Raw genomic sequence first — 27,839 nt, 5'->3', positions numbered from 1 at the left:
TTTCTGTATAGCTTCTATTGCATCCTATAATATGTGTCTTAAACACATTACACTCTTTATTTGGATAGTTAAAATTTATTTTCCAGTTATGGGGCCAAGCCAATTGATCTATTTCACTTTGGTTCTTGGTTGGAGGGTGGCGGGGGGTGGGGTAGGGGTGGTGGCAACGTGGTAGATATTTTTGGCTGGTAAGGGTTTTTTTTTTTTCTTTTATTTAATTGCACATTTTTTTCTTCCTACTACCATTTCTTCCTCCAAATGTCTGCAACTTATTGTAACTCAGACATTCAAAATCAGATGTGATGTCTGAAGCATTGTAACTGAATTGTGTGGGAAGAAATACTCAGGACTGTTATTATTCTTCATATAGTTCTTCAAAAAGCACTCAGCTTTTCTGCTGCCACATCACATTATAAATTAATTTTGCTTCCAAGTAATGCTCACCTTAATTTTCTTTTACTTCACTACTCTTAACAGGTTATCTTGGCTGAAGCTCAGATGTACTAGGCAATGATCTCTCTGGAGGCCCTCAAATGCTACCACCATATACAATCACCTTAGCTGTCTGAAAATTCCTCAGGACATTTAAAGTTTCTAGCCACAGTTCTTGATTTGCCTGGGGACCATGGAGGCCCATAAGAAAGAATTTTTGACATACTGGGGTAGGATGTGTGGAAAGGGATTGTTAAGGTGACACAATGAGACTTAAAAATACATATTTTCTACCAGAAGCAATACTAAAAGGGAGAAGTATTTCTGAATACAGTAGGAGGCTTTCCTGGAATTTACCCCTACTGCTTAGACTACTCCTACCAGTGCCATCACCACCACCTGCTGCCCCCCTGCCACCATCATGGTAATTATTCTCCATTCTCCCCTAACCTGGATCCACTCTCCATTATGTTCAGTGTACGCCAGAAACGCTGGCTCCTGCAAACTGCATTGGCTGGGGTATGGGAAACCCAGTAGGAAATCAGAAAAGAGGAAAAGAGGAAGAGATCAGTGTTATTCTTGGCTCACTCATGCTTTGTGTCAATGCTAGGATTCTAACAGTGGCTGTGACTCTCTGACCACAGCTTCTGCCACGTGGCGCCCCCTCCACAGTTTTTTTGGTGGTCACAGGGCTTTGGTGAGCTGTTCTTCCCCCACAGGTTTGGGAATTGTAGCACCTTCCAATACTGCTACTTGGAAGTGCCTCAACTTCTCTTGTTTGTTATGTTTCTGAACCCCACACATCTCCAACAAATACTTTCATTAAATTCTCCAAATTTCATCAATATGCCTTCTGTCTCTTGCTGGGCCCCAGGCTGATAATAGTAACTGGGTTCAGGAGTGGCCTCAAGAAACAGAACCTGGGGTTGAAATTCTAGTATTGCTTCCATATACATTATTTTATAATATAAAGATGACCTCGCTACTCAGGTCGGGGAGAACATGGGTAACTAGTAGAGGACAAACTTTTGGGAGATTAAGTGTCTGTATCATTTGCCTATTATGGTGATAAAGATTATAGGCTGCTTCTCACTCTACTGGAGAGCTTATAAAAATAAAATAAATGTTTTTAACTCAAGACATGATGGAAAACCAGAAAATTTCTAATAAGCTTTATATGTATCTCTTATGTATCTGTAGAACAGACATGATTAATGATCAAAACTATAACCTGAGCATGTAAGTGGCAGAGTTGCACTATTGATTAAATACCTACATTCAGTGGGCTTTGAGAGTTCAAGTTAAAATTATAGTTAGCAGCCCTTCTTAAGTCTTAGGGTCCCACCCCTTTGTAACTAGGGTTCTAACTATAATCTATGAGACTTGTTACAATAAGTCATTGGTTGAAAAAGTAGAACCCTAAAACTTAGGATGAGGTCTTTAACTTGAACTGTCAAAGACCCCTGAATCCTCCTAGCTGGCTAAAACAGTCCCTCCAGTTTGTCTGAGAGAACTATTTTCAAAGACCTCATCTCAAGCACTTCCCTAGCAAAGACATTCCCATTCTCCTCAAGGTTAACTCCCACCATCATTCATCACTTCCATGGCCAGAAGGAAAATTGCAAAGTATTCTCAAGGATAAGCTAGATTCTACACCCAAGGGGAGACAGGACCCTGACAACTTTTATAATCAGCAAATGGAAGTAGGAAGAAGTATGTTTAGAAACAGATTCTTGGGGCGCCTGGGTGGCTCAGTCAGTTAAGTATCTTCCTTTTACTCAGGTCATGATCCCAGGGTCCTGGGATCCAGCCCCGCTTCGGGCTTCCTGCTCACTGGGGAGACTGCTTCTTCCTCTCCCTCTGTCTCTCCCCTTATATACTCTGTTCCCCTTGCTTGTACTCTCCTGTGCTCTCAATAAATAAAATCTAAAAAAGAAGAAAGAAAGAAAGAAAGAAAGAAAGAAAGAAAGAAAGAAAGAAAGAAAGAAAAAAAAAAAGAAGAAGAAGAAAGAAAGAAAGAAAGAAAGAAAGAAGAAAGAAAGAAAGAAAGAAAGAAAGAAAGAAAGAAAGAAAGAAGAAAGAAAGAAAGAAAGAAAGAAAGAAAAAGATTCTTAAGGGATTAAATCAAGAAGATAAAAATATGAAGTTGGTTTAAAAAGGATTTATCAATATGGGAAAGTTTATCTAAGATTCTAAATATAAACTATGTCAGCTGACACACCTGGGATGAGCTCTAATAGTTTGCTGGAAGCCTGGACTCAATAGTGACCTGCACAAATGAGACTGAGATACTGGAATTTCTCTGCAACAAAAAGGTAAGAAATCAAAAGTATAAGGAGTGGACCTATTATGTGTAACCTAATCAGCCACACCCTACCATACCTTCAGGAGAAACAAAGGCACACTTCTTCTCCCGAGCTATAAGAATACTTTGGTAGTGAACACCAGTATTCCCAAAAGTTCTGTCATTGCTGCCTTCCATAGACCAGAGAAGCTACAGAAGAATTGGGCTCCCTAATTTCGATGAGAATGATGCAGCCTTAGAGTGGTAGAGGCCAGGTGCCAGTGCTCAGTCTCAGGGATGAGGCTGGCACAAGTAGTGCAATAAACCACAAAGGCAGAACGACAATACAGATTTTGATCCACATGAATATATGGTTGTGGCTAATTTTTTGAAATAGATTGTCAGCCTTCTAAAACATCAGTTAGTCTACATTACTAGACCAATTCTTCCTTTGGTAAGTAATACTCAAAACAAAGTACTATAGTGGGAATTCATGGCCTTTTACCCTATTCTCAAACTCAGAGCCTTTTGAGATGGAGGCTAGTTTCTTTTAAGGAATCACTGAAATGTGGTCACAAAAATACACTGTAAATCTTGCTCCACACCTTCCCCCAGATGATCCATAGCCATTTAACAGGGTCACAGTGAACTGGGAAAGAGAATAACCATACCATGTAGGAGTTATTACTTACTGGCTGTAATTTAGCACTAATCAGTGTGGGCACAAACTCAAGAAATAAATGGAATCTTGGCCCATATCCACCTTCAATGGTCAGTGGGCTTTCAGTGGTTATTTCCCATGTTCCTGACCATAGGTAGAAAAATTACAGTTAACAACTGGAACCATCTGTAACCTGTTCTCTGACCTATGACGTAAATGTCTTTTTGGTGGGAAGAACCAAGTAAGGCCACTGGAATCTCCTCTGTCAAATAGTAGACAGGAAACAATACTCTGAAGATTGAAAGAAACTGGGATGGTGATTCCTTCTCCATATACTTTTACTGCTTCAAGTTGGCTGGTACAAAAGCCAAATGGATGCTTTCGAATGACCCTGAATTATTGGTGCCATCAGCCACAGCTGCTGATCCAGATGTGGTTCCCCTACTAGAGCAAATCAACACAACTGCAGGTTTCTAGAGTATAGTCATTGATCTAGGAAATGCTTTGATTTGTTGTGGGGTTTTCTCCCCCTATTTGAATTTGTAAAAACAACGAGGAAAGGTTTGTTTTTATCTAAATAGTAGGAATAGAATTATGCCTTCAGTGTCTTACCCTAGGACTATGTAAACTCTCCTGATCTCTGTCATAATATAGTCCAGAAGAGTCTTTACCATGTTGGGATCCCAGAAAACATCATTCTGATCTGTTACATTTGAGGATACTATGCTAATTGGACCTCTTGAACAGATGGTCACAAGCACCCAGATAGCTAAGTAAAATCACGTGTGATACTGAGTAGGAGGTAAACTTCAAAAAGCTTTGGGATACTACCACATTGCAAAAATTCTTTGCAAATTCATTGCAAAAAATCCTTAGGTGTAGAGCATGTGTAGGTATCCCTTCTAAAGTCAGCAACAGTTAAATGCACCCTGAATTTCCTACTGGGAAGAGAGTGGCACCAAATTGAGCATTAAGTCTTTGTGTTTTAGAGGAAACATATACTACACTTGGGAACACTGCTCTGACCCATCTCCTGACTAGTCCACAAGGATACCAGTTCTAATTGTTGCCCAGAGCAAGAAAGAGTTAGCAATAGGTCCAAGTTGTGATGCAAGCATCCCCACCTCTTAGATTTCATAAGCTAGAATATCTAAGTGGTACTTGGACTTTTAAAAATAGCAATGCCCTTTGGAGCCTCCATTGTATCACAATAGGAAAAACAGCATAGACCATAATATTCTGGGGCAAACCTAAACTCTCTTCTACAAACTACTATTTTCCATTTGTAAAGTTATTTCTGGTTTGCTACTTGACTGTGGTATAACCAAATAACACCTGAGTGCAGCAACCAGGGGACTGTATGACCTGAGTTGCTTGTCGTAAATTGGGTATTATTTGCTCAACCAAATCCTAAAATTAGATGCATGCAGCAGCATTGAATAATTAAATGGGAATGGAATATACCTAAAAATAAACCTGGAGAGGTCCAAAAAACTCAAATACCCACTCTGAACAGAATCAGACTTCAAAGTACCCACTCCTACTGCTGCATCAGGAGTGCCTTAAACCATACCTGTGTCCTCATGGGCGGTCATCTATGACTATCAGGCAAAGAGGAAAAGTTATCTGTTACTTGATGGCTGTTAAACCCATCCAGAAGTGGGTATCTGCCCTATCTGTGGCCGTATGAAAGACAGTCCTAAAGGAAAATATTTCCAGAGGGCAGATTTTAAGGAAGTATATTTGGTTTTCTACTTTGTGTGGAGGGAGAGATGGTCTACTGTATGGATTAATAATGATTCCTGGAAGAAACTAATGAGATGCCTATTCCATCAGAGACTTGAAAAACAAGATAAGAGGACTGGTTTCAAAGAGTTCTTGGGTAGAGATATGTGGATAGATTTCTTGGAATAGTCATGAAATATTAGGATATTCATGTTCTATATAAAAGCTCACCACAGGGCTTCTATTGAAGAGGAGTCTTCTAATAATCAGAGACTAGGTGATTCCTACTGCAGATACCATTTAGCTTCTTTTATGCAGCCAATTCAGTATTTGTTTTCTTCTTTTCTTTTTTCTTTTCTTTTCTTTTCTTTTCTTTTCTTTTCTTTTCTTTTCTTCTTTTCTTCTTTTCTTTTCTTTCTTTTCTTTTCTTTTCTTTCTTTTTTTCTTTTATTTATTCATGAGAGACACAGAGAGAGAGAGAGGCAGAGACACAGGCAAAGGGAGAAGCAGGTTCCATGAAAGAAACCCAACTTGGGACTCGATCCCGGAAGCCTGAGACCATGCCCCCCAAGCCAAAGGCAGATGGTCAACTGCTGAACCACCCAGACATCCCTCAGTGTTTTCAAACTGGCCATGGTGGTGGGACTGGAAATTATACACAGGGTTCAATAACAAGACTTTTTTTTCCAAGGCTAATCTGGCTATTATAATTGCTAGGTGCCCAGCCTGTCAACTACAGAGGCCAGTAAGGAGCTCTGATATGGCGCTTTTCTCCAAGGGAAACAGCCATCTTCCTAATGGCATGTTGATTATGTTGGATCCTTTTGATTTGGGAATAAGGAAAATATTTCATCCTCAGGAACCTAAATATCTATCCTAGATATGGATTGGCCTTCCAGTCCACAATGTTTTTTCTAGCAATCTTTTGTAGGTTGAATTGTGCCCCCCTGCAAAACATATGTTAAAGTCTTAAACCCAGTACCTCAAATGTAACTTTATTTAGAAAAAGGGTTATCAAAGTTGTAGTTAGTTAAGATAAGATCATACTGGAATAGGGTGGGCTCTTAATCCAATATGACTGATGTCCTTATAAGGAAAGGATGTGAGAACACAGGGAGAAGTGTCATATATATGACAACAGAGGCATAGATAAGCTACAAGTCAAGGAATGCCAAGAATTTCCCAAAATACCAGGAGCTAAGAGTGTGTATGTGTGTGTGTGTGTGTGTGTGTGTGTGTGTGAAACAGACTAACACCATCTTGGAGAAATATGCCATGATGACCCTTTCATGACCTGAAGCCTTCTTGAGCATAGCCCCACTCCCACATTTTTTAACCACACTTTTAAGTACACCCTTGGGGCATAACACCTTTGATCGATTCTGGAGATATGACTGACTCTCAAACATTTCCTCCCAGCTGGTCTCCCTGGGGTGGTCTCCAGCATTGTATTACCCAGTCTTTAGGACTGGGTCTTATAGGAGGCAGGGAGTGGAGATCTACTTGTCTTTCTGCCACTCAAGACACCTTCTTTCCATAAGTCCCTTTAAACTATTTCTCACCAAGCTGGACTGGTTAGGCATTTTTGTCAGGCTTAACAGATCCTTTAGCCTTTGGAGATGGAGATCATTTAGCATATTTCTAGCCTCCAGAGCTACACAAAAATTGTTTTAAGCCACCCAGTTGGTAGCACTTTGTTACAGTGACCTTAGAAATCTATACATAATCTTATCTGTGCCCTTTTCACTGACATACCACAAAACATCACCCTCAACTAAGCAACTTACATTGTAAAGAAATAAAAGCAGCAATGGGCTTATGTTTATGGAATTCACTGGCTTTGCCACATGTGCCATCTTCTAGAAGCAGATGGCATAATGAAGGCTCAGCTATGGCACCAAATGAGGATGATGGGATTATGTACTCTAAACCAGTGACCAATATATGATACTGTCCCCCTCATTCTTCACCATGCTCAGGTCTAGGAACCAAAGGATAGAAGTGAGAGTAGCCCTTTAATACTAAACCTGAAATATCTGTGTTAAGAAATTTGTTTTCTGTTCCTGTACCCTAGGGTTCCATAAAATTGGAATTATAAACTCCTAAGAGAATGATGCTTCCAACTGGGAATGGAGTCATAACTCCATTATATGGAAGTTAATTCTTCTTATTAATTTAAGGTTCTTATGCCACTGAGTTGACATGCAGAGACAGAACTTTTAATATTGTTGCGGTAATCTATCCCAATTGCCAAGGGGTGACTGTGCTGCTGCTACTGAATAGGAACAAGAAAGCTATGGGGGATGTCGAACTGGGTACAACAGTTCAAATAAATGTGAATCAAATATTCCCCATTTGGCGATTCTGTGGGCACTTTACAAGAGGAAATCTGGTGTCTTACCAGTCAGGAACTGTAAAATTCTGATAAGATTTAGGGACTATGATGGCCATTTTTTTGTGTCAACTTGGCTAGGCTTTAGTACACAGGTATCCAAACAAACACTAATTTAGGTGTTCCTGTAGAGATGTTTTTTTAGATCAGATGAAAAACTATAATCAACTGACTTTAAGTAAAGGAGATTATCCTTGATTATGTGGGTGGACCTCACTCAATCAGTGGAAAGACCTTAAGAGCAAAACAGATGTCCCTGAAGAAGAAACTCTGCCTCAAGACTACAGCATTGCTCCTCCTGACTGTTTCCAGAATGCCTACCTGCCTTTCAGATTTCCAACTTACCATGCCCCAGCCCAGTCACGTGGCCAAGTATATATGTATATATATCAATTAAATACATACATTAATTATATATCATACATATGTCAATTTTATATAAATGTATATCAAATATATGTCAATTAAATATATACATACATTCACATATATACATATATTCACATATATTCATATATATATTCACATATACATATATCCTACTGTTTGGTTCTGTTCTGTGTCTCTGGAGAAACTATACTGACACAGGGACAAGCTATGAAGGTGAACTTTTCTAGGACCCATAGAGAAGTAGGCCTATCTTTACGCCACCTCAAAACATTTGTTTTAGAGAGGAGGGTTATTATTTCCTCTCTTAAAGTTTAAATTAATTTATACTTTAAGTTAAAATTTATATGGGGGCTTGGGAAGGATTTAAGGGTAGAGTATTGTTTGTCTCTGTTTTAAATTCTGTGTGATAAGGAGAAAAAATAAGTGGGAAATATCAGAAAGGGAGACAGAACATGAAAGACTCCTAACTCTGGGAAATGAACTAGGGGTGGTGGAAGGGGAGGTGGGCGGGGGGTGGGGGTGACTGGGTGACGGGCACTGAGGGAGGCACTTGACGGGATGAGCACTGGGTGTTATTCTGTATGTTGACAAATTGAACACCAATAAAAAATAAATTAAAAAAAGAAATGTAAGTAACTAGCTAATAAAAATAGGGAAAACCCCAACTGACAAATAATAAAAAAAGGTGAATTAAAACAATAAAAAATAAAAAATAAAAAATAAAAAATAAATAAATTCTGTGTGATTTCTCATGTTACTTATGCTGCTTGCATCCCTTTTCTGTTAAGTCACAGTGGTATGTTGAACTGCAAATACAGAAGTGGTGCTTTGGTCTAACAATGAGTTGCTTTACCTGAGATGGCTTATTTGCACTGGATACCCCTATGAACCACAGTGCAATGTCTCTAGGAGGACTGAGCAGCTACCACTGGCTGACTAACCATAAATAGAAGTTACTTAATTTCTATCTTCACACTGCAGGCTTGGGGCCTCACTGATACAGTGTTCAAACCTGGAGGGATGCCTGGGTAGCTCAGTTTCTGATCCCGGGGTCCTGGAATCAAGTCCTGTATTGGTGGCTCCCAGTCGGGAGCCTGCTTCCCCTTCTGCCTATGTCTCTGCCTCTCTCTGTGTGTCTCCCATGAATAAATGAACAGAATCTTTAAAAAAACAAAAAACAGGAGAATTGACTAACTACCTTTTGGTTTTCAGAGAAAAGACTGAAATCTACTGAAGAAAATGCAAAAAGGGGGGTGGAGTAGGGAGAAAGAGAGAGGGAGAAATTTCTCTGAGCTGTCCAAAGTAAACACATGTGACCCTTAAGGATGCCTACCACAGCATAAGTAAATATTAGGTAACTTTAGGAATGTTACCCAAAGAACTAAAAAAGTAAAGTGAATTTAGAACAAATTTGCATTTTAAAAACTACTACCTAATTCAAAGTTTCTCAAATTTAAACCATGCATGGAACTTCTTTGAAGGGAAAAATATTAGACAACTCAATATTATTTAAATTATTTACCTAATATTATCTATTTAAGCACTTACATAAAAACAGGTATAAAGTTCTTACATTTATACCCTTACAGAGCTAAAATATCTAAATAATTTTATAAGTTAAATGAAAGCAAAACTACAAAATCAATGAAGTTGTAATTTAAAACATTAGTGTGTCAATATGACAAATGATTGTTTATTCTGTTTAAATTTTTTAATTTAAAACACCTCAGGTTATTTTCATGGAAAAAGAAAAACATGCTTTACGGAGTCTATTTAGAACATGATAGATCACCATTGGGGTCTTTGTCATGGTTAATATTACTTATTTTTAGGCAATTCTTTTTAAACACTGATGTATTATTTTGATTGACCAATGAATTAGATAAAGCATTCCAAATTACAAAAATTGGTAGCAGTGTTTCAATGTCATTCAGTAAAAAAAATCCTCGTTGTGGATTTACTATAATAATGACTACTAATGAGCTTTGGCAACTTACTAAATACAGAGGCAGAACCCAAGAACCCTTAATTCACAGGAGGAACATAGAACTGTCACAACTCAAGGTATTTTGAATTAGACATGCATAGACTAAACATAGGCTCTATCTTATGCTAGAAATCGTTTGGATACAAGGAATAGAACCAGTTCAACCCACTTCAGCACTAGAGGCTCTACCTCTGTCCTCATGGTGAGGGTGGAATCGGGAATTGGAGAACAATTAGGATCTGGGATAGCTATCCCATGTGGGTGTGTCTGTCTCTGCTTCCCTCTCTCTTTTCTTGTCTCTGCCCCTAAATGACAGATGTGCCTGCCTCTATTTCTGTATATGTGTGTCTGTTCTCTCTGTGTCTGTCACTGCCTGCTTTTTGTCTGTCTCCCATGCCACCAAGTCTTTTTTCTGTTTCTGTCTTCATCTCTCTATTATCTTCCCTCTGTGCTGTCCAGATTTATCTACCCATTTACATGTCAGTCAAAGACTGCTACTCCCAGTTCTGGCTTCACATCCTTTATAAATTTAAATGCCAACTAGGAAGAGTCCCAACTCCAAATTTCTAGGAGAAAAAAACCTGATTGGCCACACAGACTACTGATGTCAAGCTATAGCTGGTTTGAAGTGAGTATCACATGGGTGGCTGCCCACTCAGCAGCGGCTGTTAGAACACACTCTCTGAAAAGAACATGGGTATTATAGGAAACATGTCTGCTTAAATGTCTATTAAGAGTCCAAAACATCAGTTTCTCCTAGCAACTATTCATTAGGGTACTTGAAATATCCAGTTGATTTTGACTTTAAAGATAGTGTCCAAAAACCAATCTGGGAAATTATACCATAGGCACAAAAACAAAGGCATTTAAAAATATAAGAGCCCCTGACATATCCTAGAAAGAGGTGAATGGTCCAAACCACAGGGACTATTGCACTGTTCTACCTACAGACCACTCTTAAAGACACTCATTTGAAGCACTTAAAAGGAGAACTGAACTTCAAGACTTGGGCTTGCAACCCTAACCACCAAAGTATGTGTTTTGTCCTTGCACTTTCTGGGAGAAAAGAGCATGGATAAGACTACTTTCTCCTTAAAGATTAAACATAATATTATAAAATTCTTCTAAGAACACTGCCTTTTATTTATGCACATCAGTGAAATCACTAAGAATGCTTTAATCATAAAAATTTTAAAGAGTGAAATTATATCCTCATTAAAAATTAATGTTTACTAGACACAGGCAGGATGGTATAAAGCTTATGCACAGAGCTGATAATATTAGAGAGAAGGGAAGATTAGATTAAAATTAATATGTAGGAACACATAAAATAAAGCTGAGCTTTACCAAGGGCACAGAAAATTTGGGGATTATGACTGGGGCTGTTCTTTTGAGGTAAATCCTCCTAGAAAAGCTAGACTGAGTCTCTCAAAAGATGAGAACACGTTGGGAGAAAAAGTCAATAAATGTATGGTAAGAGTATGAGTGAGAAAAGGAAGAAAGGTTGGAATGGACTTTCATTCAGTGGCAAGCAAGGAGTGTTAAGGAGTAGAGGTTTGCACAAAGCAACAACTGGCATATCGGAAGAGTTTCAACAGAGGGGAGGTTAAGGCAGCAAGTTTGGCAAATTCATTTGGCAAGAATTTATGCCATAAGCTGAATGATGGGGTGGACAGGGACTCTAACCTTGCCCTGTTATAACTGGCATGGAAATATTTAGCGCCAAAACACACCAATCAGCCCAGGACCTACAGATGTGCACAGTGGCCGTTCCCATCACAGCAGGCTGCACACAGTGCCCTTGCCCTGCAATCAAAATCCACCTCTCCTAAACACTGACTGATTTCTGATTGTGTCAAGATGCCAGATCTCAGCTAGGCGGGACACAAGAGACAGTCACTGTCATGTCCCCTGGCCTAAATAAGACTCTCTTCTTCTGCCAATCCCAGACAAATCTAAATGAGTCTCAGTGTGCTGAGAGATGAAAGTGTAGAAGTGGCTTCTTGGGGGTCAGAAGGCAGGGAGAGAATGAACAAAAAAGAAACAATAACGAAAGAGAAGGGGAAAACTCACAGGCACTGCCAGGAGGAAATGGTGAGCAAATATGAATTTGAGGCTAATGTCGGGGGAAGATGAAAACCATGATGGGAAAAAGCAATGGGGAGAATAAGAAGACATAGGAGAAACACTTGAGAAAATAAAAGGGAAGATGGGGGATAGTCAGAGAACAAAAATTAACAAAAGCCAGAACAAAAAAAAAAAAAAAAAAAAGAGAGAGAGAGAGAGAGAGACTAACAACAAAACAACAGAAAAGCAAAGCAAGTGAGCTAAGGGAGGGAACAAGAGGAGAATCTGTATGTACTGTGCATCCTTTTGGCCATCTCTGGCTTGGGTTGCTGCTGCAAGGCCACAGTTTATCTAGCTAAACAGTAAAACACAAATAAAAGACAATGAGAGAAATAGAAATCTCTGCATAGAAGCCTAAAACTAACCTCTTTAATAATCAGTAAAAAGGCATCAATATATCTATTTTAAAATTATCCAATCATATAATGTTCTTGCATTCTGAAACTACCTAACTTTTGAAGTACATGTCTTTCATTGAGTAGTCTATCCTTCCAACATGTGACCAATAATTAGCCCACTGGCCTTACTGCTTCATACCAGTGTAACATGAATAATACATTAATTTTCAAGGGCAACACATCACAAGGACTTTAAAGGAATTAACCATCTCACTGGATAATAACTCAAGAGTTTTCCTCACCAGCTCATAATAACCAATAGCAGAAGAGCTATGGGAAAGTAACTTTTTAGCCTGCCATCTTGGTCTCTCTGACAAAAGAAAATCTGAATAAAGGAGAATAATAAAATTTCTCAAGAACCATGTGCATTATTAGCTATGTCACTTTTCTCTTACCTGGAGTTAAGTGCTGTCTCAGATGGATTATATTCACAGGTTATGCTTTCAAGGCCATGTCTCCCAGGTAATATTTGATGAGTCCTTCTTGGTATCTTTCAAGATTCATCTGTAAGAGATGATATGCTGAGAACATTTTCTATCCCTTCTATGTCACTAATGGCATGGGATCAATACTGAATAGTCATTAAAAAGCCTAGAGCTAAGTTTACTTGGAGACCCCAGTTGAAGACAATCTACAAAACTGTTTACAGTTTTAACAAGGTCCTTGTTACTCTCTTTGCATTTATTTCATTTCACTTGACTATTTAAAATAGGATTCAGAAACTTTTTGAAGAATCCTGAGGGTTGTTAAGATTAATGGGTTTCAGATTTTCACTGATGTATACGTTTCATCTTTTAGAAAATCCGGTTCAGGTAAGAACTTGATTGATTGGAAGAGAAGCAGTCCATCATATCCTCAGAAACTATGACACTCAGAACGGCAAGTAGGCAGGGGGCCAGAAAGGAATCTGAGCAATCGAAAAACACATATTCATGCTCCTGGGTGACTTCCATGTGATGGCTACCATTTTTCAGCTTAATTATTTGGGTGACTGCTATGGAATGATTGTATCTGTCTCCCCAAAAATTATGTATTGAAATCTGCATATCCAATATGATGGTATTAGGCAGTGGAACCTTTGGGAGATGCTTAGGTCATGAGGGTGGATTAGTGTTAGGTGCATGAGTGGGATTAGTGTTTTTGGTTTTTTGTTTTTTTGTTTTTTTTTTTTTAAGATTTTACTTATTTATTTGAGAGAGAGAGAGAGCAGGAACAGGGGAGGTGGTGGGGCAGAAGGAGAAGGAGAAGCAGAATCCCTGCTGAGCAGGGAGCCCAACATGGGGGGCTGGATCCCAGGTCCCTAAGATCATGACCTGAGTCGAAGGCAGACGCTTAACCAACTAAGCCACCCAGGCACCTCTAAGTATTAGTGTTCTTTAATAGAGACCCCATAGAGATCCCTAACTCATACCTATTCCACCATGTGGGGACAGTGAGAAAGTTCATCTATAAAACAGAGGATGCGCCCTCACAGATACTGAATATGCCAATCCCTTGACCTTGGACTTCTCAGCCTCCAGCACAGTGAGAAATACATTTCTGTTGCTAATAAGCTAACCAATCTGTAGTATCCTTTTTACAGAAGCCCAAATGAACCAAGAATAGTAAAAAGTATCAGGGTAAAGATTTTGTTTTTAGTTATGTTAGTATGAAGTATTCCACATTGGATTATACATGGATTGCAGAAAACCTGGAACATAAAGATAAGCAAATACAATAAGATAAGAACTAATCATAATTTTACTCTCCAGACAAAATCAACACTAGTATTTGGCCAATTTTTTTTATTTGTGTACATATTTTTAAATAAATGTGTGTTTAAATTATTTGAAAGCCTGCTCTTTTCTCTCAATAGGATATTATAAATATATTCCATATCAATAAATACAATTCCTGTACTTTTATTTTTAATAAATATATGTTATATATTGTATTATATTTGTAGCCTATGTAAGCAATCAGATATTAAGTTGACAGTTTTATTTTTCAAAGAAGGGTACAACACCATTAATCTAGAATTTTTAAAGAAAAAGTTGCTCTAAATAAAGAAATTACCAGTCAACTAACACCAAAAATATTATTAAGCAGAAATTTAGAGATCTCAATATGTCCTGACCTTCCTTAATACAAAAGACAGGTGTTCAAATATGTGTAACAAAAGATATCTTGATCTAAAGGAACATTTGTGGTATTTTCCCTAAAATACTATATCTCATCCATTTTTTAATGGAAGCCTACTATCATCATTTAACCATTTATTGAAAAACTATACCCAACAATCATTTGCCATGTATCAAATTAATGAGTCTGCTTTTCAATTTGGGGATTGCTGCTCTTATTGTCACTGTTCTCTAACTGCCTCACTACCTTTTAGCTGTTTTTTCTAATTCTAATTTATCACGGGCTGAGACACTGGAGACCTAAGCTCATTAACATGGGTATGTTACATAAGGCCCAATAAATCGATGAGGAAAATATTGGAGTCAGTAAATATCGGCCATTGGTTTTATATATCATTCTCAGTGATTAATTTATATAATATTTATTTAAAAATCAAGATGTGTACTGGGTATTTTATGCTATGACAGAAAAGGAATATGAGATTTAGAGAAATGAAATATCTTGCCCAATGTTATCTAGCTGTAAAATTGCAGCATAAACACTCAAACTAATTCTTCTTACTCCAAATCAACTCGAAAAACTTTGTTAAATGTAATTTCAGGGTTATTTCCTTGTTCCTGGCTGAGGGATTGTAATCCAGAGCAAACAAAGTTTCCTAAAATATGTTTCATCAAACACAAATGATAACCAGGTATAGTATTATGTGACAAGAAAAAAGAACACTGGATCAAACAACTTGCTCTACTACAGGACTCCTCAGAGATTTGAATATGCTAGTGTACCTCATAAATCTCCAAAAGCAGCAGATTTTCATAACTACTTGGACCTCTGAGGTGACCCTCTATAACAGCATACCTCTTTGGGCTCCAAGGAGCAAACTACAGAAATACTGTCCTAGTGGGGCAAGAATAGGGGGAAGGCATTCATCTGACCAGGTAAGTAAGGTGGGATAGTCTTAGTCTTTGCGTTCACTTTTTACTTACAATTTGTTAAAATAACAGAGATTAAAGTATAAATTCTGGAGAAGCTTGATATTTGTGTGAACTTTTATCTTTTGATAGTATATAAAATTACTTCAAATGAAAGGGATAGATAAATCTTTCAGGAGTAGCCACAGAATTCACCTAGAAACTACTATGAATAACATTTGGTGAGATAAAAGTTCAAACTCACAGAGAACATATACATAAAATGGAAACTCTTATGCTGGATTTGGAATTAAACACACCACGACAGCAGATCATACCACTGTTGTCCATGACCACCCTCTGTAATATGACACACTCTCCTTAGATCTTCTTGATCTGTAGCAAAAAGAGAATTCCCAGTGTAATTAAACCTTCACTAACTGCACATGCTACAAATATTTGAGCAATCCTTCAAAACCTCAGCAAATCGCTTTTAAAGTAGCTAAATCTATTTGTAGTTTATTAAAACAATTTTAGGAGGTGGCATCATTTTAGAATAATAACAAGGAAAGTCATCATGTAGCCCATGAAATACAAGATTTTCTGAAGGGAAATGGTTCCCCAACTTGCCTTCTCAATAACATTTTGCATCATGGAAATATTCTTTGCAAAATGTTTCCATCAATATCTGTGAGTGGAAATTTTGCTAAGCATTTTATGTTTATTATCATAAATTTAATATTTTAAAACAGTCCAATGAAGTAGGCACATTATAAATAATCTCCAACTTTACAAATAATAAGATTAAAGTTGAGAGAGATTAAGTTTTCAGAGTAGGCAAAGCTAGGATTGGAAGCCAGCTGCCTTATTACAAAGTACTTTCCTTAACCCACGTCTCTCTGTGATGCTCATATTCAATTAACTATTCCATATATAAAATATATATAACACCCTGATGTTCCTAATTAAATCATACAGTAGCCATGGAAGGTTTATTTTTTATTTTTATTTTTTCATGGAAGGTTTAAAAGGAAGAGTGTATTCTCAGTAACATTCCCCTATTTTACTTAGCAAGCTTCTTGTGACAACAAAACATCCTGTCATTCACTTTGACCTATAACTAACCTTCATTCTTCAACTGGAAGTCAAAAGACCATGGCATCCCATGATTTCTTCTTCTCTTTTGACATTTCTGCTGTCTCATCAAGGCTTTTACAAATGGAACTTAAGTATGATTAACTACAGTACAAGTTATACCCTAAATAAAAACCAACGGGGCATGTATGAATGACAAAGCAACCCAGCTCTAAAATCCAAGATAGCTTTACCAGAAAACTAGTAGATGACCAATCTGCAATTTTGGATTTTAGATAAATTAATTTTAATTCATAATTCAATAATAGGGAGAAGAAATCATATGACTAATTTGGCCTTTGGTATAAAAGTTGGAAGTGATATAACTGAAGGAGTCTAGAAGGACATCCTATCAATCAACCAACCCACAATTATTTATTGAATATTCTCCACCACTGTCATTTGCCACATGCCTAGAATCCCAACCCTTGAGTTATCAGTAGGGGTTAAATCATGACCAGAAACCATGTATGTGTAAATGTGAACATTATGACCTGGAAAGAGGATGGCAATAACTCCTCAGTGACTATGATTACAGTAGCATAATATAACCCAGAGCCCGAGGGGGATAGAATGAAAGACAGGTAAATTATGACTAATTCTGGAGAAGTCACAACAATGAGTAAAGCGCTGTAGGACCAAAGATGCACTAGAGCTATTGGTCTTAGTTCCAGAAGATAACATCATTGTATGGTACTGGGTACTAGGAAAGTGAAATAAATGAGAGTGTTGAGAAAGAGTACTGGGGCCACTGGCTAAGCTAACCTACAGCTACTGAGAGAATTTTTTGTTTTTTTTGTTTGGTTTGGTTTTTGGCCACCATTTTTCTACATAAGTTGGTGACTTTTTACAATGAAAATACATCCTGCATTTGAAGCTGACACCTCACAGGTAGGAAAGAGTCCCTCCCTGAACAATATAGGAAAATGTCACAGAGGTCTATTACATCAAACTGGCAGCGTTATACGTAATTAGAGCTCTTGTTCAAAGAGAATTACAAAGGCACATGCATAGATTTTTTTTCTGGTATCCCTCTCTTCTGCAAAGGGCTCATCTTCCAACAAAGCATGCCCTCTTTCTTGTGGTATGTTAAATGTTTAACAATTGATTCTCCAAGAGGGAAAGAAAGCTTAATATAAAATGTATTGTGTTAAGAACATTAGCATCCAATTTACAAACAATGATAAAATATGCAATATTTTATCATTCTAAATTCCATACCAAGGACTTTGATGTCACATGTTGTTTTTTTATAAAATCTATTGTCAGTTTTTCCATCCATTCTGTCCCCAGTAATAATGCCACAAATTTGGACTATGTATTAGTGTTTTATTATGATCTTATTCCAAAAAGAAGTCTCTCATGTCACTGACAAATAAGTGGATTTCTGATGTAAATGTTATTTGATATTTTCTTTTAATTGCAGAATGAGTCTAAAGTAAAACAACAAGGACATTTGTCAGACTTCATTCAATTTTTACTTTCATGAACAATTTCTTTGCTGAACCAGATAGTGGTTTCACATACTAGACAAATATTTTCTCCATTTTATGACTCTTTCATAATCTAACAGCTACAGATACAACACAATTTTAAATTTAATCTGCATTATTAAAATGTTCTCCATTTTTTAAGTCCAGACAATGAACAAAACAATAATTGTAGCCTTTGTGATTTTCATGTTGTAAATAATTCCATCATGGTTGATTCCAAACTAGCAATGTAGAACTTGGAAAAGCAGATAACATGATATAATATTTCCACCATATATCCCCGATAGATGTAAGTAACAACAAAAGCATAGATAATAGTAAACTGTAGTAAAATAACTAAGAAGTGACAAGTCGGTATTTACTACCTTTGTTTTTAACATAATGTTAAATTACAAGTTTATCTAATTTAATTTTTGACAATGACTATTTAACAAAGAACAAAATTGCTATAAATTTAACAATGGACTCTTTCAAGTCTATATGAACTGGCTTAAGGAAGTCACTTCTTCCATCCTAACTACTAGGATTCTATTCTCTCTAAGTATATTTCCTAAGTTACAGATTTGTTTCAGAAATTCTCTACTACTACTTCATTGGTTTTTAAAAATTCTCATTATCATTTCCTCAAATGGCATGAAATCTGAAAGATATAAGTAATGGAGGTGAAGTAATGGAGGTGAGGAAAGGTGGGTCAATTCACCATTAAAGAGCAAACTATGAGACAAGGGAAAGAACTCTGGGGTGTGGAGTTAGAAGCCCTGGGCCTGAGATCCTGTCCTGATATGTTAGATGTACCTTTTCAGTTTGGAGCATCAGAATTCTTATCTGTGAAGTGCAGTTCACAGCCACTCACTACACATGTTTTTTGTGAAAATATGTAAAAAAAATCTGTAGAAATGTTTTATAATTAAAATTTATGATATAAAATAAATCATTTTATAATATGCAATTTTTTCAGATGAGTTTAATCTTTTCAACCTTTTTTATAGAAATGCTTACAAATAATACATCATATTATGTTTTGAATTTATGAATTTTTAATTAATTGATAAAATACTGCAAATATTCCTGCTGTTCTGATTTTGTAACAATTAGTTCAACATTTGCTATATTAAAACCATGCATGTGTTCCCAGACCTACTTCTTTCCCTGGGTCTGATTTTATAAACGCTGGTGATAAAATCAAGTCTGATTTATATGATGCATGTCTTGTGGGACGTGTCTATGGCTCTTGGTATCTTTGATCAACCTCAAGAAATGACAGCATAGCTGTGTAATGACTTTTGAATACAACTACTGTTAATTTGATGATTACCAGTTTCCACTTACTGATTTATGAAATTATCATGTTTTATTTTCTAAGTGATCCTAATAACATTAGAAGCATGCCAGAACAGACTCGTGGAGAGTAAGTTGTGCAAATTTCTTCTTTAATAAAACTAGCCAGAGCATGTTTTAAAAACATTGTATTCATATCAGTTATTCTCTTTATATCCTTTGTTTCAGTACACTTTCCTGAAGATAGGATTGGAGAGGATGAGGCAGCTAGATGTACTGGCAAGTCTTCTGGGTTAAGAGCCATACATCCCAATTTCTAAGTTCCTGTTTTTGTAAAGGGACTGCACTGAGTTCCTTTCCTAAACTAGGTTTTTAAGAGACTTAATTTTCATCATTCCAGTCTCAGGACATTATTGACATTTGACATCTTAAAATGTTTGAGAGGAAGCAAGCTTCAATAGTCAGAATTTTTCCAGAATTATGATATACAGTCCAGGTTAAATCTACCAAATCTGAGTAGCAAAGAGGACTAAATGAAACATGCTTCCCCTCATCCAAAGTTTTGTCAAAGGCTGAGAAAAGTTCTACTGAACTATAATGAAGAAGGATCTTTCCTAAAGGTGTGCAGTGCTTGGAGGAGAAGAAATGTACTCGGACAACTTCAGAATAATCCCAGATCTTCCATAAAGTGCCCAAAGTGTGTTTTATGTAACTTTAGTCCTGAGAGATAGACAGTGAAGTATGTTCAGTGTTTAGAATTTTGGAAAACTGCATATTACATCTCCCAAGCATGCCCATAAAACCCTTCTCCCACATCAGTTATTATCCCTTGGAACATTCAGCAGAATGAATTTGGGAAAACTACTGATTTAGATACATCTTGATTCATAGAATTGAATAGTGCTAGCAGCATGCACCCTACACAGTCTGTGCTGGGCTCTAATGGAGGCTGCAAACTGTCAGAAATGACAATGTCTTTTCCACTTTAAAAATAGTCAGTCACATAGGCAGTTTTTGCTGGTAGATTACTGAGATTTAGAAGATGAGAATCCAGAACACACTCTCCAGAAATTCAAATATGTAATGAACCTGGAGTTAGAAAATCCTACCTCTTAATAGCTATATAAAAACTAAGGGTGGGTCAAATACCCACTTTCACAAGTGAGGAAATTGGTTTGTTTCAAGCTAACATTACATAATTTTAGTTTGTGTCTGAAGTTAACCTAAGATTGTGGCTGTAATTTAGAGAGCATAGCTGTAATGAACTGGAGTTTTCTTATTGGTTGTTCAGTTACTCGATATTTAGAATTTCTTTTTTTGGTAGGGGAAAGGGGTTATACTTCAGATTTTTATTGTTACTTCATTACAATTGACAATTTATGATTAAAGTCATTTTTCAGGTTTAGAAAAAAATTTGTGTATATTACAAAATAGGTAGGTTTGGTTATGAACATTTCCAGTACAGAAGATACCAAACATTCATGAGAGCTTGAATGTAGGAATAACATTTAAGAAATCAGGATTTCACATCTAACTCAAGTAAAAAAAAAAAAAAAAAACTTATGACACAATTTTCAATTTCTCTGAGCCTCATTTTGCTTATTTGCTTGCAATGATTGAGCAAAATAATCTGATGTTCTTTCTAAATCTAGATTGGCCTATTATTTCCTCATAATTTTCCTAGAGGGCCCTTTAAGTATTGAGTCATTTAAGTGGTTATTTATAAAACATTACTATCATTTGTGGATTTTAGATTCCTAAACTCACAATAGGCCTTTACATAGGAACATACTTTGAAATAGGTCCTTTCCTTAGAGAGAAACAGTCCACAGTCCCTTTGTTATCATAGCTTGCAGTGATGATTACTTTGCTTTGTAGTGACTGAGGTGTATAAAGATGGGATATGAAAGTTAGTAGAAAATTATATGAAAAGTTACCTTCTCCAGATTAAAAAAAAAAAATGAAACATCTCTGAAGATACAAGGCAAATGAAATACAAAATCTGATTTATTTCACTCTATCTTGGTGTTTTACCCTTTAAAAACATACCAATTCCATGAAGATCTATAGAATGTTTGAAAACACTTCCTTTTTGTTTTTCTTTTTTCTTTTTTTCTTTTAATACCTAACTCCGTGGGACGCCTGGGTGGCTCAGCGGTTGAGCATCTGCCTTTGATTTGGGATGTGATCCCTGGGTTCTGGGATCGAGTCCCACATGAAGCCCCCTGCATGGAACCTGCTTCTCCCTCTTCCTATGTCTCTGCCTCTCTCTCTGTCTCTCTTTCTCTCTCTCATGAATAAATAAATAAAATCTTAAAAAAAAAATCTAACTCCAAGTCCTCCTATTTCTAAGAATTGATTCCTCACCCCTAACTGGTCTTCTGATCTACCTCTTCCTCCTTGTCTGCCCCCTAGACACAGAGCTCCAAAATCCAAACTTCCTAGCCCATCTCAAGACGTGCTTCTAATTCAAGCAAAAGAAAAACTAAAACAAACAAACAAAAATACAACCTTCAATACAAATAAGAATCATTTGACATGCAAGTGGATGTGGTAACTGTCTGGATCTTACAAGGTTAGATACAGAAGTGAAAATGCCTCTGAGTAATTCCTTAAATGATATGAGTCCTTCCTAGAACTTATTTATTACACAGGAAAGAAGAGTAGGATGTTCTTTCTGAAATATTTTTCTTGGGAACTCAAAATGTAAGCCTCCACCACTGACAGGGCAGCATTTTTAGATTAAGCCATGGGAAATCTAGCATGATTTACAAATACAACAGTCCAAGAATAACAGCCTTTCTGCCATCCGTGATTGGCATTGCTATTATAGACTCTATTATAATCTTATCTTGATGTCCAACAAAGCTATTCATTCAGCAACTAAGCTCATGTCAAAGACAAGGCAAAGTCTACTTATTTGCAGAATAATGTTTTTGAAAAACACAGCCTCATTGCTCAAACAGAACCAAGAGCGTACATGACATGGTGCAAGGTGCTTATGATAGAAGGTGGCAGGAAATGAAGTTGAAGCAGAAATACCAACTGAGAAGGTGTTTAATCTTTGAGGTGTGAGGTATTACATTCTAGCACTCTCTCTGACTGATATCAGGCATGAAGGGAAAAACTAGCTAAAACATATGGGGGAAAGTACACTTAAGTCCCTTTGATGTCTGTGTCAGCAAAGCACTTCAGCTATTCACATCCAGTCTTTAATAAAACAGCCGAAGTTCCTGGTTTGTAAGTAAAGGAAGCTAAGAGACTGCTGAGTAGAGTCTGTCGCACACATAAAAATGCAACTGCACTTCAATGAAACCACTCAATATTCACGTGCGCACGCATATGCGCACCTCTTAGAGCTATCTTATGAGTAAGTCTATTCCTGCTTTTCATAAGGCTTGTAATTTTCAAATACTATTTATCATGGAAAACTAATGAATTCCCACAAATGCATATATTCAAAACCCTGAGGAAAGTTGGATAACCCCCCTTTCCCCACAAGGCAGAAACTGAAGACCATGAGCACAGGGGTGATAAAGTCAGTACAGGTATCTGCAATGCAAAATGATCAAAAAACGCATTCCTGACTCTTTAGCAGGAGGGAGAGGCAGACACAATAGCAGCAAACAAACAAACAAACAAAAAAAAAAAAAAAGAGAGAGAGAGAGATTTTGTCAATGATTTAGAGCCTTCAAATCCATAAGAGCAGCAAATACCTCTCAAGGACTAAATGTGTGGCAAATAAATCTCAACACCAAGAGAATCCCAAACTCACACCCTATTGGTCTTCCCAGTAATTCTTTTTTTTTTTTTTAATATTTTATTTATTTCTTCATGAGAAACACAGGGAGAGAGAGGCAGAGACACAGGCAGAGAGAGAAGCAGGCTCCATGCAGGGAGCACTACGCAGGACTCGATCCCAGGTCTCCAAGATCAGGCCCTGGGCTGAAGGCGGTGCTAAACCGCTGAGCCACCTGGGCTGCCCACAATTCTTTCTCCATCTCTGCCCTCATCAGTGATGCACGTGTGTGCTTCTGCACTCCTCCAGACCTACCACCTGACACCATCATCTATTACGTGACACCATCTCCTACCAAGTGCTAATGAGGGAAACTTAGAAAGCATTCAAAGAAGTTCATGCTTTTCAAGCAGTTCTATCCCATTTGCCCAAGACAGCTGCCTAGAATTCCAGAAACTAAGAATTGGGACTGAATTCTGAGATCACCTATATACAATCCCACCCAAAAAGAATTGCCCTTCAGACTGTGGTAATGCCTCTGCTTCAGTGTCTCTCAATAGACACGTAGATGATGATGCTTCGAGTTTGGGCCACTGTAAATTTTAATGAAATCTATCTTATCTTGAATTATAATCTGGTCTCCTGTGGTTTTTACCTAGGGGTTTTGCCTGGTCCTTGAAAGAGAGAGAGACAAGAGGTATTTTGTAAGAGATCATTAATTATTCTAGTTTTTAGTTCTAGAAAGTTTTTAGCATTGACATTGAATATATCAATGAATGTATCACCCAATTTGGGGGGAGTATACTTTTTTAGAAAAACATTACTCATGTGGTACCTCCCAGTTCATCATCATTTCTTAAATATTACACTGTTGGTGGGAATGTGAACTGGTGCAGCCACTCTGGAAAACTGTGTGGAGGTTCCTCAAACAGTTAAAAATAGACCTGCCCTACGACCCAGCAATTGCACTGTTGGGGATTTACCCCAAAGATACAAATGCAATGAAACGCCGGGACACCTGCACCCCGATGTTTATAGCAGCAATGGCCACGATAGCCAAACTGTGGAAGGAGCCTCGGTGTCCAACGAAAGATGAATGGATAAAGAAGATGTGGTTTATGTATACAATGGAATATTCCTCAGCCATTAGAAATGACAAATACCCACCATTTGCTTCAACGTGGATGGAACTGGAGGGTATTATGCTGAGTGAAGTAAGTCAGTTGGAGAAGGACAAACATTATATGTTCTCATTCATTTGGGGAATATAAATAATAGTGAAAGGGAATATAAGGGAAGGGAGAAGAAATGTGTGGGAAATATCAGAAAGGGAGACAGAACGTAAAGACTGCTAACTCTGGGAAACGAACTAGGGGTGGTAGAAGGGGAGGAGGGCGGGTGGTGGGAGTGAATGGGTGACGGGCACTGGGTGTTATTCTGTATGTTAGTAAATTGAACACCAATAAAAAATAAATTAAAAAAAAATATTACTGATGGAAACTCTGCAACTCTGTTTATAAGTCCTTTCTATAAATGATAGGGCAATTTATTAAAATTAAAATGATTTTGTTTACACAAGATTAGTGTCTTTTATTGTTTCAGCATGTATTTCAGACCTTATTCTACTTTTAGAGTTAGGAAACAAATTTTATTGATCTACAATATGGAAGAAAAATAGCTGAGTAGAGAAATACCTGTCATCTTGATCTAGGGACACTGTGGGCTGGTCTCCTCCTTGTCCAGCTCACTCCCTGCCCTCTGTAGCACTGTCACGAGTCTCTACTATTCTAGCCTTTTACCTGTTCTCATATGCTTCTGGACCTCTGCCACTTTTTTACATGCATGTGGCATTTCATATTTGGGAACTTTAGAGCCTGAATTCACCACAGCATTTTCTGTGAAGTGTCATTGATTTCTTTGTTGGTCTTCCCTTTATTTTATTTTATTTTTTTTTTGAAAAATAATAAGCAGTATTACCATCAGACTTTCATGTTTTTCAATACAAGAATACCTGGTTTTATGATGTGCATATCTCTTTTCCCCCCGCAACTTTTAGAGCCCAGCTTCTGCCAAATCTAGAGGTATACTTGACTGGGGCTAATATTTCTTTACTTCTTTTTATGTATCCTAAGACATTTTCACCCAAGATTCCAATCACTTACACCACTCAACTCCAAAATTGCTTTATTCCATCCAAGCAATAAAGTCTTGGCAGGACTCTATGCTATGACTATCTCTCTCAGATTTAAAATTCAGATGTGAGAGGGTTTCATGAATACACACGTTAACACATGTAACTGGATTAAGAAACAAAGTCACTTTTTCTGACAGACAGTAAATCTGATTTGGCTGATTGGTTTGACATGAGGACCGTTTTGCCAAATAAGTAAAATAAACGTTTTCAATAAATTAGCTAATTCTATAGTTCTGAGATTTTAGCAATACTATATTGAATGTGCATGAAAAGAAAACATTTCATCAAGACTACGTATCATTAAATGTATATCAAGATTAATAATAACAGCTATTGAATACATTTCAGTAAAAAAAAAAAAGCCTTTTTGGTATACTTCCTATAAATTGAGAAATAAAAATGACTCTAATGACAGAGTGACAAATCTTCTTGCAAGTCAGGACCAAAATTGAAGAGAACCTAATTGAATTGTCAGCTGATAGATTAATAAAAATATTTTTGATGATAGATCACTATATGAATTTTTGGCACAGAACTTGGAAGGAGTTCAAAGAATTGAGTGATATTGCTCTCCCCAAACTCCTTCCATTTCTTTTTATTTAGGATAATAAGTTTTTTCAGAGCTTACATATACATTGAATATAAAAATATAAAAAACAATTGATGTTGAACTTTGCTTCAAGCAAATCACAACTAATATTCATCCAGGAGCAAATAGGCTATACTTATTAAGAGATTCTTTTCACTAATATTTTCTTTTTTATATTTAAGAAGTATTTATCAAATCTATAATATTTATGTTGTTTTGATCAATTGAGTAATAATAATTTTCATGAAACTCAATCTAGAATAAATTTTTTAACTCTCAGAGCCTTATGGCCAGAAAAATAAAAATAATTAAAAACTTAAACAATTATTTTTGTTGCAGAGAAATAGGATAGGTGACCAATAAATGACTTTAAGAAGCATAAAAGTATATTGTATTAGAATAAAATTCACTAGAAAAATATAATGAAAATATGAGTTCAAAGAAGAAAACAAAACCTCAAATGAATGATATTGCTACCCTAAAACATTTGCCAACTATTAAATAAGAGCTTGTTTCTGTATTTTTAAATATTTCTCGAATCATAGAATTTAAAAGTTGGAAGGGAAATTGAAGATTGACTATTAAACTGATCATACTTATTCGTTTGCATTATCAGAAATAATTCTGAATAATTTTGTATTCCCTCAAATATCAAATTAACTTCCACATTTTTCCATCTTAAGTTGAAATGGTTACCAAAATGTAATTTCTGTCACAATATAAATAATCACATTTAAAATTTCTAAAAACAATTACATTTACCATTTAAAATATAGTCAGAGGGAATGCAAACGCTATGTTTATTTAATACTAGCATCACCCATGTCCTTCAAGCCACTGATAAGCTTCTGCAATATCTCTTCTCTTCTATATCCTCTTTTCAATGCTTCCACTGTGTTTCTGCTATCACCTCTATCCTCTCAAGTTCTGGTGACAATTACAAATTTGCATTTGCTTTGTACATTATAGATTATTCACTTACAACATATCCAGCACATTATAGGTGCTCAGAAAGTGTTAACTATTATGGTTATATTATCTTCCTTGATAAATATTTCAAGTATACCTTATTATCAGTTTCATATACATTGTTTTATACATATCAAATTTTAAGTATTTTTTTTCCATTTTTTCAACAATCCTGGACAATTTGTTAGTTTTACATTTTTATGTGGACATTTTTCTTCTCCTTCTCAGATTGCTACTTGAAATATGTATCAGAACTGGGATATTATCTCAATGATCATGGTTATGATACACTCAAAAAACCTTCATTTTTTGGTTGAAATATTATCACAGAGTGATTTTTCACCTGATTGAATTAGACAAGTAGTTATTGACCAAGCTAGCCCTGGAAACTGGATAGAATTTAACACATGCTTGTTTAGCTCTCTACTCTGGAAAATGAAAACTTGATCACTGCTACTCCACTCTCTGGTTGTCCTTCCCATGCTTCATTCAACCTGTCAGCTATCATATACCATTGCTTTTCCATTACTAAATTTTCATATTTTTATAAGTAAAGTTAAGTTTCAATGCTAAAGACTGAAAATCATTAATAGTATCATATGTAAACATTACTCACTATAAAACCAAGTATAGGGATTGGACAAATATAAAAAAAACAAGTAATTTTATCCTGAAAGCTAAAAAATTTTACCCTGAAAGCTTCTTGAAAGAATATTGAAGGCTTGTGTTAAAATTATTTATTTTAAATTCTCAGTTACTCAATTTGTTTCATTTATCTGGGTAGATTTCTTGTTTGTTTTCTCTTGAAAGTTTAATATTTTCCTTCAATTCCCACATTTATTTTCTTATTCACAAAAGAAATGTCTGCCTCTTCGATCAAATAACTAAGTCATCCAGCTTCTTAATCAATTAAATGTGTTGAATAGAATAACTTTTTCATAAAAACAATCTTCTCAGAAGCCTGCTATCTCTTCTAAATTTGATGCATGTTTTTCATTCTGACATTTCTTTTAATAGT

The 27,839-nt window shown here is 36.4% G+C and overlaps 1 long non-coding RNA gene and 1 other non-coding gene across 2 annotated transcripts in view; one reads left to right on the top strand and one right to left on the bottom strand.

Annotated features, from left to right (window-relative positions):
• Positions 1–12,909, bottom strand: part of LOC119870672 — a 37,967-nt gene extending 25,058 nt beyond the window's left edge. Inside the window, exon 1 of the long non-coding RNA XR_005353111.1 lies at positions 12,792–12,909. This is a non-coding gene — a long non-coding RNA (uncharacterized LOC119870672). The remainder of the gene's footprint in view (positions 1–12,791) is intronic.
• A 6,199-nt stretch (positions 12,910–19,108) lies between these two features.
• LOC119869902 lies at positions 19,109–19,234 on the top strand. Its single transcript, XR_005354888.1, has one exon. It is a non-coding gene; the product is annotated as a small nucleolar RNA SNORA72 (small nucleolar RNA).
• The last annotated feature ends 8,605 nt before the right edge of the window (positions 19,235–27,839 follow it).

The sequence above is a fragment of the Canis lupus genome, chromosome 1 (assembly GCF_011100685.1).
Source record: "Canis lupus familiaris isolate Mischka breed German Shepherd chromosome 1, alternate assembly UU_Cfam_GSD_1.0, whole genome shotgun sequence".
In the NCBI taxonomy this organism is placed as follows: domain Eukaryota; kingdom Metazoa; phylum Chordata; class Mammalia; order Carnivora; family Canidae; genus Canis; species Canis lupus.
The sequence above is the reverse complement of the archived record's forward strand: the minus strand, read 5'-3'. Positions and strand labels throughout refer to the sequence as shown.